General features: G+C 42.8%; 1 protein-coding gene across 3 annotated transcripts in view; it reads left to right on the top strand.

Annotated features, from left to right (window-relative positions):
* Positions 1 to 11,622, top strand: part of ZHX3 (zinc fingers and homeoboxes 3) — a 128,960-nt gene that overhangs the window by 51,875 nt on the left and 65,463 nt on the right. For all 3 annotated transcript variants that reach the window (XR_003002998.1, XR_003002997.1, XM_024742869.1), the window contains exon 2: positions 6,628 to 6,730. The gene's annotated coding sequence lies outside the window, so the exon portion shown is untranslated. The remainder of the gene's footprint in view (positions 1 to 6,627; positions 6,731 to 11,622) is intronic.

The raw sequence follows: 11,622 nt of genomic DNA, 5'->3' as shown, positions 1-11,622 counted from the left end.
TGGCCTTATTATGATTTTAGGCAGCCTCTTTGCTGCTGATGGGTGGGGTTGTGTTCCTGTCTTGCTAGTTGTTTGGCATAGGGTGTCCAGCACTGTAGCTTGCTGGTCGTTGAGTGAAGCTGGCTGCTGGTGTTGAGATGGGAGATTTTTGCCGTTTGATATGTGGAGCTGGGAGGTGTCTTGTGGACCAGTGTTCGAAGTTGGCTCTCCGACCTCAGAGGCACAGCACTGACTCCTGGCTGCAGCACCAAAAGCCTTTCATCCACACGGCTCAGAATAAAAAGTAGAGAAAAAGAGTTAGTAGAAGTAGAAAGAAAGAAAGAAGGAAGGAAGGAAGGAAGGAAGGAGAGGGAGGGAGGGACGAAGGAAGGGAGGAAGGAAGGAAGGAAGGAAAGAAGATAAAGTAAAATAAAATAAAGTAAGATAAAATATAATAAAGTTATTAAAATAAAAAATAATTAAGAAAAAAATTAACAGAAAAACAGACGGATAGAACCCTAGGACAAATGGTGGAAGCAAAGCTATACAGAGAAAATCTCACATAGAAGCATACGCATACACACTCACAAAAAGAGGAAAAGGGGAAAAAATCATAAATCTTGCTCTCAAAGTCCACCTCCTCAATTTGGGATGATTCGTTGTTTATTCATGTATTCCACAGATGCAGGGTACATCAGGTTGACTGTGGAGCTTTAATCCGCTGCTTCTGAGGCTGCTGGGAGAGATTTCCCTTTCTCTTCTTTGTTCTCACAGCTCCCAGGGGCTCAGCTTTGGATTTGGCCCCTCCTCTGCGTGTAGGTCGCCGGAGGGCGTCTGTTCTTCGCTCAGACAGGATGGGGTTAAAGGAGCAGCTGCTTGGGGACTCTGGCTCACTCAGGCCGTGGGGGAGGGAGGGGCACGGAGTGCGGGGCGGCAGAGGCCGGCGTGACGTTGCATCAGCCTGAGGCACGCTGTGCTTCTCCCGAGGAAGTTGTCCCTGGATCCTGGGACGCTGGCAGTGGCGGGCTGCACAGGCTCCCTGGAAGGGGGATGTGGATAGTGACCTGTGCTCGCACACAGGCTTCTTGGTGGCGGCAGCAGCAGCCTTAGCGTCTCATGCACATCTCTGGGGTCCGCGCTTTTAGCCGCGTCTCATGCCTGTCTCTGGAGCTCCTTTAAGCAGCGCTCATAATCCCCTCTCCTCGAGCACCAGGAAACAAAGAGGGAAGAAAAAGTCTCTTGCCTCTTCGGCAGGTCCAGACTTTTCCCCGGACTCCCTCCCGGCTAGCCGTGGTGCACTAACCCCCTTCAGGCTGTGTTCACGCCGCCGCCAACCCCATTCCTCTCCCTGCGCTGTCCGACCGAGCCTCAGCTCCCAGCCCCGCCTGCCCCGGCGGGTGAGCAGAGAAGCCTCTCGGGCTGGTGAGTGCCGGTCGGCCCTGATCCTCTGTGCAGGAATCTCTCCGCTTTTCCTTCCGCACCCCTGTGGCTGCGCTCTCCTCCGTGGCTCCGAAGATTTCCCCCTCCGCCGCCCGCAGTCTCTGCCCGTGAAGGCGCTTCCTAGTGTGTGGAAACCGTTCCTCCTTCACAGCTCCCTCCCACTGGTGCAGGTCCCGTCCCTATTCTTTTGTCTCTGTGTATTCTTTTTTCTTTTGCCCTACCCAGGTACGTGGGGGGTTTCTTGCCTTTTGGGAGGTCTGAGGTCTTCTGCCAGCGTTCAGTAGGTGTTCTGTAGGAGTAGTTCCACGTGTAGATGTATTTCTGGTGTATCTGTGGGGAGGAAGGTGATCTCCGCGTCTTACTCTTCCGCCATCTTCCCCTCGTCCTCTAATTTTATTGATTTAAGTCGTCTCCCTTTTTTTCTTGATGAGTCTGGCTAATGGTTTATCACTTTTATCTTCTCAAAGAACCAGCTTTTAGTTTTGATCTTTGCTATTGTTTCCTTCATTTGTTTTTCATTTTTTTCTGATCTGATATTTATGATTTCTTTCCTTCTGCTAACTTTGGGGGTTTTTTTGTTCTTCTTTCGCTAATTGCTTTAGGTGTAAGGTTAGGTTGTTGATTTGAGATGTTTCTTGTTTCTTGGGGTAGGATTGTATTGCTATAAACTTCCCTCTTTGAACTGCATTTGCTGCATCCATAGGTTTTGGGCCGTCGTGTTCTCATTGTCATTTGTTTCTAGATATTTTTTGATTTCCTCTTTGATTTCTTCTGTGATCTCTTGGTATTTAGTACTGTACTGTTTAGCTTCCATGTGTTTGTATTTTTGTTTTTCTCTTTATTCTCCTCTGTGGTAGTTTTTTCCACTATTTTATCTTCCAGGTCACTTATCCATTCTTCTGCCTCAGTTATTCTGCTATTGATTCCTTCTAGAGAATTTTTAATTTCATTTATTGTGTTGTTCATCATTGTTTGTTTGCTCTTTAGTTCTTCTAGGTCCTTGTAAATGTTTCTTGTATTTTCTCTATTCTATTTCCAAGATTTTGCATCCTCTTTACTATCATTACTCTGAATTCTTTTTCAGGTAGACTGCGTATTTCCTCTTGCTTTGTTAGGTCTGGTGGGTTTTTACCTTGCTTCTTCATCTGCTGTGTGTTTCTGTGTCTTCTCATTTTGCTTAACTCACTGTGTTTGGTGTTTCCTTTTCGCAGGCTGCAGGTGCGTAGTTCCCTTTGTTTTTGGTGTTTGCCCCCAGTGGGTGAGGTCGGTTCAGTGGCTTGTGTAGATTTCCTGGTGGAGGGGACTGGTTGCTCTGTTCTGGTGGATGAGGCTGGATCTTGTCTTTCTGTTGGGCAGGACCGCGTCCGGTGGTGTGTTTTGGGGTGTCTGTGGCCTTATTATGATTTTAGGCAGCCTCTTTGCTGCTGATGGGTGGGGTTGTGTTCCTGTCTTGCTAGTTGTTTGGCATAGGGTGTCCAGCACTGTAGCTTGCTGGTCGTTGAGTGGAGCTGGGTCTTAGCATTGAGATGGAGCTCTCTGGGAGAGCTTTTGCTGTTTGATATTACGTGGAGCCAGGAGGTCTCTGGTGGACCAATGTCCTGAACTCGGCTCTCCCACCTCAGAGGCACAGGCCTGACACCTGGCCAGAGCACCAAGACCCTGTCAGCCACACAGCTCCACACTCCAGAAGCCCACACTCCAGAGGCCCTCCTTTCGATGTGCTTTCTCTCCCCACTGCACAGGTCCTAACCAAATGACATTATTAAGAAAGTGGAAAGACAATCTACAGAATGGGAGAAAATATGCAAATCTGAGAAGGGCCTAGTATCCATAATACATTAAAAAAAAAAAAAAGACCTCTGGGGCTTCCCTGGTGGTGCAGTGGTTGAAAGTCCGCCTGCTGATGCAGGGGACACGGGTTCGTGCCCCAGTCCGGGAAGATCCCACATGCCGCGGAGCGGCTGGGCCCGTGAGCCATGGCCGCTAAGCCTGCGCGTCTGGAGCCTCTGCTCCGCAACGGGAGAGGCCGCAGCGGGGAGAGGCCCGCGTACCGCAAAAAAAAAATATATAAAAAGACCTCTAACAACTCAACAACAGAAAGAAAAACAACACAATTAAAATATGGGCAAAGACTTCATTGGACATTTATCCAAAGAAGATATACAAATGGCCAACAAATATATGAAAAGATGTGCAACGTCATTGGTCATTAAGGAAATGCAAATCAGCCACAGTGAGATACTACTTCACACCCCCAAGGATGGCTATAATTTAAAAACATCCCAAACGCAGAATATGACGTGTTGGTGAGGATGTCAGACCCTTGTGCTTTGCTGGCGAGAATGTAAAATTGCATAGCCACCGTGGAGAACAGTTTGGCAGTTCCTCAGAAAGTTAAATATAGACTTACCATATGACCCAGCAGTTCTACCTCTGGGTACATACCCCAAATAATTGAAGACAGGTATTCAAACAAGTACTTGTACACAGATGTTCCTAGCAGCACTATTCACAGCAGCCAAAAGGTAGGAACAACCCAGATGTCCATCAGTGGATGGATGGGTGAACAAAATGTGATTTATCCATACAATGGAATATTTTTTAGCCATAAAAAGGAGTAAAGTACTGATGCAGTGATAATGTGGAAACACCTCAAAACATCATGCTAAGTGAAAGAAGGCAGACGCAAAAGGTCACATATTGTGTGATTACATTTATGTGAAATGTCCGGAATAGATAAATTCATTGAGACAAAGAGCATATTAGTGGTTGCCAGGGGCTGGAGCAGGGGGAATGGTAGTGACTGATTCATGAGTACAAGGTTTCATTTGGGGATGACTAAAATGTTTTGGAACTAGATACAGGTGAGGGTTGTATAGCATTGTGAATATACTAAATGCCATTGAATTGTACACATTAAAATGGTTAATTTTATGTTATGTGAATTTTCCCTCAGCTTAAAAAAATTGCATCATATAGTTTTTGTGATCTCATAAATAACTGTGGCTTTGCTGTCATGGTTACCTTGTGACTGTTGGAATCCATGTACTTTGTAGCATTAATACATTGGGAAAGTTCTTTCCAGCTGTGGGCAAGAAAACACGAAGACAGATGATCCCAAGTGGGTTTCGTAATAGAATAACAGTTAAGGAATATAGCCTTTTCTTTTTGACTTGTGGAAGCTGTTAAAACTTCTACCTTGAGTGGGCCCTTGGTTGTTTTAAAATGTGATCTGGACTGATAGGATTTGGTCTCTTCATTTAATTTGAAAGAGCGTGTTTAAAATAACTTTATATTATTTGGAGATGGAGCAGCTTTTGGTTTTATGAAAATTAGGAGTAATTTTTCAAGAATGTGAGATATACATATGGAACTGCAGTAAGATTTTTCTGGTGGTTTGCTGTGTTGCACTGCTAGAGACTTCTGTGACACTTCCGAAAGCCATTACAAGTGCTTTTTATTGTAAGTGGAATTGGTGTCAGGAATAAGAAATTTTTTTTGTGTGCAAAAACTAAAATCCTTAGTTTCTTATTTTAATCTTATACCTGTTTTGTTTTCTGAAGGAGGGACTTTAAGTTAGATTCTAGCAAAAAGATCTGAGCTTGAGAAGAGCGTCTTAGCTCAGAAAGGTGGAAGTGCTTTGCCAGTGACCATGAAGCTTTTCTTTATGTATGGAGTTGATGCTTCTGCCTCAGGGTCATGCTTCTGCCCCTGTGTTGTGTGTAGACTTGTTTCTCAAGCAGATGTTATTTATGCTAGTTGTCTTGCACGCTTCCACCTGGCTCCTCTCATGACCCACAACGTGCCATCCAGGCTAAGGGTTTGCAGACTTGAAGCAAACAAAGCGAAGTGGTTTGTAGTGGATTGAACCCACAGCTAGTTAAAGCTCTTAGAGCAGTGCCTGACACAGAGTAAAAGCTTGACATGTGTATGCTAAAGACATAAGAATGATGGGGAAAGATCACTCGGTGCTGTGCTGGGTTTTTCTTGCAGTGCGCGGCTTCTCTAATTGTGATGCATGGGCTTAGTTGCCCCGCGGCATGTGGGATCTTAGTTCCCCGACCAGGGATTGAACCCACATCCCTTGCACTGGAGGACCACCAGGGAAGTCCCCAGGGTGCTTTTTCGAGGGGCAAATTTGTTTACATTCAGATATGCATAGTCCCTACTCTCGTGTACCCATGCACCGTTTGAAGTTCTGAAACCCTCTGGTATACTCACTTGAGGGCCATTTTACTGGGCATCTCAACCAAAGAGAATGCTTTGGGAAAGAAATAAAGAACTCAAAAGCAGTGGTTTTTCAACTGCTTCCCAAGTAATTTTAAGATCATGTGAAGCATTTCTGGTTGTTTGTTGAAAACATAGTTACTGTCTCATTCATTAAGCAAGAGCTACCATGTGTCTGTCATTGGGTAGAATGGGATGACATAGGGATAAGGGTCAGAGACAAAGGATGAAGATAACATAACTTCTTAGCCCGGAACTCAGTCTAGACCATTTTTTGTACCTCTAGAATCCATGTCAGGAAAACCCCAGGGCTTTGAATGGAAGAGCATCAGAAAATAGCACATCCTTAATGGTACTCACCCTTGAAGTTGTAAGGCTACACATCAATTAATTTTTAAAAATATTATTCATTTATTTATTTATTTAGTTGCGTCGGGTGTTAGTTGCGGCAGGCGGGCTCCTTAGTTGTGGCTCGTGGGCTCCTTAGTTGTAGCATGTGAACTCTTAGTTGTGGCATGCATGTGGGATCTAGTTCCCTGACCATGGATTGAACTTGGGCCCCCTGCATTGGGAGCGAGGAGTCTTAACCACTGTGCCACCAGGGAAGTCCCACACATCAGTTAATTTGATCATTTCTGCTAAGCCATCTCAAACTTAGCCAGGAGAGAAAGATGGAAACTCATTGGTGGAAAGAGATTTTAATGAATCATCTTGTTCTGATCTATCATCAGAGACAATCAAGTTTACCTTTTTTCCATTGATATTTTTCAGTTACTACTAGCATTTTTAATCATTTAAAATTGCTAGTTTGTATTTTAGTGACCTCTTCTTACTCTCCCCACCCCCTTGGTTTTTCTGTTTGTGTATAGTTCTGGTGAAAATGAGTTAGGCAAGGAGATTGATGAGATTGGATAGCTCAGCATCCTAGAATACACTTTATCTCTTTTCTCATGAAGTGAGGATATGTCGCTTCTTTTGCAGGACTGGATACAACTGCAGAAGCAACAAATGAACCTTTAAAGATGCATATGGGGCTGCACAAAGAGAAGAGAGAAACTGGAGAAACCAAGGAAGTAAGGAAAAAGTATGTTTCCTGGGTAAATAGTACACTTCTGAATTTAGGTTTCTTGCATATCAATTACCATTACTTTGTCATGCCTAAGACTTTATGGCTGTATTTAATCTTTGTATTGCTGTTAAACATTCTTTATTTTCTCCTTCCTTGATTTTTATTGCTGAGCTCTTTGACCAAATGATTCTTTTAATCATTTGGATTAATCATTTGGATTAATCTAAAAATATCTGTATTGAATATACAATTTAGGTGACTTCTTAGATCACTTGATAGGAACCTGTTATATCTTAGGTTGACCATTGGGTATTATAAAAGAGTTGTGTGTTGTGTCTCTTGTGATGTGCAGGTTTAGTTCAAGGTCAGTTTTTTAGTCTGAGTGTAAAACATACTTATGCTTTATTAAATGACTGACTCAAAAAACACTGGTTTGAATACCAAATTATCCAAGCCATGTTCTCAGGCTATAGGATGTGTGGTACTGCTCTCTGGAATATGAAAATTAATACTAAAGACAAAGCTGACTGGCCAATAATTAATGTAAATAGGCATAGCCTCCCCTTGATGAACTAGATGTGCCCTAGTAAAGTTATATACTCATATATGTATATACATATACACATATGTATATACATATATGAGTTGGGAACTCAGTTTATTCTGTTACTGAGCCACTCACAGGCTTAGATTTTGAGGGGTTTTGTTGTTAAAGTTTTTTAAATAAAGGAAATTTACTACCTTATTTATCATTATAAAGTTAAGAACCTTAATAAGTAGAACTTTTTGGAAAGAAAGGGGAGGAAATGGAGTCAGGGTCATTGCTGGTATATAATGGAAGTTCTGTGCACAGCAGCCTGACTTGGATAACTCCATGGCAACATCACTCCCTCCCCACAAGCCTGGGCCACCCAGCCCATGGGAATTTCCTCACAGCTGTCACTTGTGGAACTTCCTGTCTCATGGTGGATTGTGGCAGGCCTACCGTTAGATAGAAGGTATATTCCAGTTTTCTCATTCTTTAACTTTGAGTTGGAAGGTGGAGTAAAAACTATTTAATGGCCTTGTATATCAATCCTCTAAACTAAAAACGGCATAAGACAAGTTTATTACAAGTGCACTTGTGCTCTTAAAGCTCTTAAAGTGCACTAGTGCTCACCTTCACACCGACTCTGCGTCAGTCACACTGATCTCCTTACGGTTCTTCAGTCAGTCGTGGAATCTTGTCCTCCCAGGTAGCCACGTGGCTCCTGGCCGCCTTCTCCTTCAGGTCTCTGCTGTGGGGGCAAAGTGAATGTGAAGGCCAAAGCCAAATTGGATCACCAGCAATTTTCTGTGATGTCAGTCTCCCTACCTAGCCCCTGGCAACACTGAGCCACCTTGCCTAGCTCCAGCTTCCCTCCTTTATCCCACTCCACTCCTCCTACCTATCAAATGTGATGTTTTGTTTATTCTACACATCATGCTTTTTCTATTTCACCTTTAAGATCTTTTAAAATTAATCTTTCACTTTCAAAGGCACATGCCATTTGACTCAGCAATTGCATTTCTAGGAATTGATCTCACATGTAACCTCGCACAGGTATGCACGTAATCTTGAACCTCCTCAGCCTCTGTTAAATCTTCATGCATGCTTCTGATTTCAGTAGCACTTGGACTGAGACTAATTACCTCTTGCTGCCACTCTTCCGTTGTTGCCATGGGTCATGTACCTGTCCAATAACTTGGGCGGCTGCCTGCCTCTTTGCCTGAACTGCAGGCACCGGAGCTAAGTGTCCCCTTTTGGGCTTCTTCTTTTGCACTCCCGTTGCCTTACAGCAATCTTTCTCTTCCCATTTACAAATGGTTTTGCGTTGCGTTTTTTAGACACTTAGATAATTACGTATAGAGTAGTGGTGTCTCGACTTAGCTGCACATTAGAATCAACTTAGAAGCGTTATAAATTACTAATGTCTCGTCCCACCACCAAAGATGCTGAGGCAGTTTGTCTGGGGTGAGTTGTAAGCATTGGCATTTTAAAAATCTGCCAGGGTGATTTTCACTGCGGTCAAGTTTGAGGACCAGAAATAGTGTTGATTTTTCTATACTGGTGATGACTTTGGTCACTTTAAGCTCATCGTAACCATTTAAGTGATTCCTTTGGGTTTGCAAGTTACAGTGGTGTTATATATATTAAAAATTTTGCCTCTTCCTTTATTGTATTTGTATTTCTTATTCGTTTTCATGTTGCTTTGTATTGGAAGGCACTTCTGATCCTATATTAATTAACAGTGATGATAAAATGCTTCTTCACTTTGTGCCTGTTTTTAATGACTGCATGTCTCATTTCTTCCTTGAAGTATACTGTTGACATTTGGTTTTAAATAGTTACTCTAAAAAGGGTAAGAAAGTATACCTTTATTATTAGTTTTAGAATTTTAAAATTAAGAATATCTGTTGGAGTTTAACAAATGAATTTTTGGTACCTGATGACATGACACAATTTAAAATTTTAACCTACTCCTAGATTCTATTTACTGTTTTTTTTTTTTAATTTTTGAGCATAAATTTTGAGTAAGCTTCATCTGGTTTTCTCTCTTCATTTCCTCTGCCAGTTTTAGAATTGGGTTCGTAGAATGAACTAGATAACCTATATCTTGACCTTTCTTAGATATGTTTTCTATAATATGTTTTGTTTGTTTGTGGAGAGTTTGAAATGATCCACTAATAAACCATCAGGGGCGAGTTGCTTTGGGGGCAGGGGTGTAGTTATTTATTTTTTCAAAGATGTTGGTCTAGCTAAGTATTTTAGAATCTTTGTTTTCTAACAATGCTTAAAGCAATGCTTGTCCTCTGTTCTTTTTTTTAATAGTCTATAAATTTCTTGTGCAGTGATTTTGTTATATTTTCTAATTTCATTATTATTTCAGAGCTCTGTTATTTCAAGCAGAATGTTGTCGGATTTTGTCTTCTGTTCAACCAATCTTGAAGATTCTATAACTTATGTGTGAATTTAGCATCTTTAATTTATGGTTGCTTTTGCATTTGTTATGTTTTCTACGTATAATTCGTTTCTTAATTTTTGTATTGCTTAGTTGTCTCTTTCCTGTTACACCTTCTGTTTTGTGGAGTGGCCTTTTCTTCTTTTTAACTTTAAGACAAAATTTAAACGTGAACAATTCTCTTAGTGCTAAAAATAACATTTGTTCCCTAAATTTATTTATTATCATCAAAGCAAAAGCAGGAACTTTCCTTTCCTTCCATATAAGGAAACTCAGTTTCTCCCTGTTTTGGCATCCCCTCTTCCTACTTCTCATCTACCCCAGATATTTTTACCCTTCACATTTTACATTTGTTCTGTGAGGTGCACTAATTCTTCTAGGTTTCAGCCTGATAACTCATAAGTATTTTGTTATTCTTGATTAAGTTAGTTAACAACCACTGAAGCCTCACTCTGAGCTGGACAGACACTGAACTAGGTGCAGGAGATACAAAGAGAAAGGTAGCTCTGTCCTTGCCTTCAAGGTCCCTTTCTGGTTGAGGAGGTGGCATGCATGCAAACCCACAATGGCGAAAGACGTGATGTGTCAGGTGTCCTGGAGACACAGGGAGGGAGGGAATGATGTTTGGTGAGTCAGCGAAGGCATCCTGAATGCTGAGTGTTACTGTGCCAGTAGGGCTTTGCGGGATAGAGGATAAAGCGGATGGGCAAAAGCCTGAAGGTACCTAAGTGGCTGGAGAGGAGACTGGACAAAGGGTTGTTGGGGCCAGATTGCGAAGCACCTGGAATGCCTGGCCAACAAATTTCGGCTTTCTGCGGCCCCAGCAGAAAGGTTTTAAAGCCGGGGAGTACTCTGTTCAAGCCTGTTTTTAGGAAGATAACTCTGGCTGTCATGTGAGGCACGGACTGCAGGGAGGAAGTCAGTTGAGCAGCTGTGGCAGTCATCCAGGTAAGAGATGATGAGAACTCAAACAAGGTGGTAGCAGCGGCGATGGAGAAGATGAGGTGTTTTGAGGAAGAATCAATACTCGTTCCTGACTCAGGTGAGATTGGGATTAGAGGATGACTTAGATGGTTTTCTTGTTTGTTCGTTTTAGGGAAGGTAATAACAGACGGTGGAAATATCGACTACCTTATATCACGGGGTGGATGTTGTGGAGGGGGTCGCAGAGACTTTGGAGAGAGAGCATTTTAGGACTTCCTGAGTTTAAAAAATTGTCAACAGATCTAGGAAAACATATCTAGGAGTAATTGGAAATATGAGTTAGAAACTCAGTTGAGATGTAGGGGCCGGAGATAAAGGTTGTGAGATATACTTGCTCCAAGGAGGAGGTCAAAGCCATGGAATAGATATAAAGTTCCCCGTCGGAGCACGTAGGCAGAAAAAAGGGCTTAGGTTGGCCTCCTGGCCAAGACCAGTCTTTATGTGCAGGAAGTCAAAATGTACTGAGCCCTGTAATACATGTCCTGCACGGGGTGGTGAGAGCTTTTTCAGATGGCTTACTTTATCTTTTTAATAGCCCTGTGTGTGGAAATTATTACTACCCTACTTCGTGGGCCAGGAAACTAAGGCTCCAAGGCATCGTTACTAAGCTAGTAAGTGGGATTGCAAACCAGGCCTGAATGCCAAGCTGATGCTAGAGGAAGAGGTAGGGGAGAAGCAGAAAAGAGTGGTGTGGAAGAGATGGTTTCCTATGAGGGGCAGTGGCCACTCACCCAGAGGGTCCAGCAGGATAAGAAGGAGAAGCTCAGCCCCTGGTTTTCTCAGTTAGAAAATTGATAGTGATTCCACCGTGCTCAGTCCACAGGGTGCGGAAGTCAGCTCACACTGGAGTCAGACCAGCTGAGGAAATGCAGACAGCGCTGTTGACCGCAGCTCTTGGAGACATCTTGGTGGTAGAGGAATGACAAGAGCATCTGGCCTAGG

The sequence above is a fragment of the Neophocaena asiaeorientalis genome, unplaced genomic scaffold, assembly GCF_003031525.2.
Source record: "Neophocaena asiaeorientalis asiaeorientalis breed wild unplaced genomic scaffold, Neophocaena_asiaeorientalis_V1.1 scaffold82, whole genome shotgun sequence".
Classification (NCBI taxonomy): Eukaryota; Metazoa; Chordata; class Mammalia; order Artiodactyla; family Phocoenidae; genus Neophocaena; species Neophocaena asiaeorientalis.
This window is presented reverse-complemented; position numbering and strand designations above follow the sequence as displayed.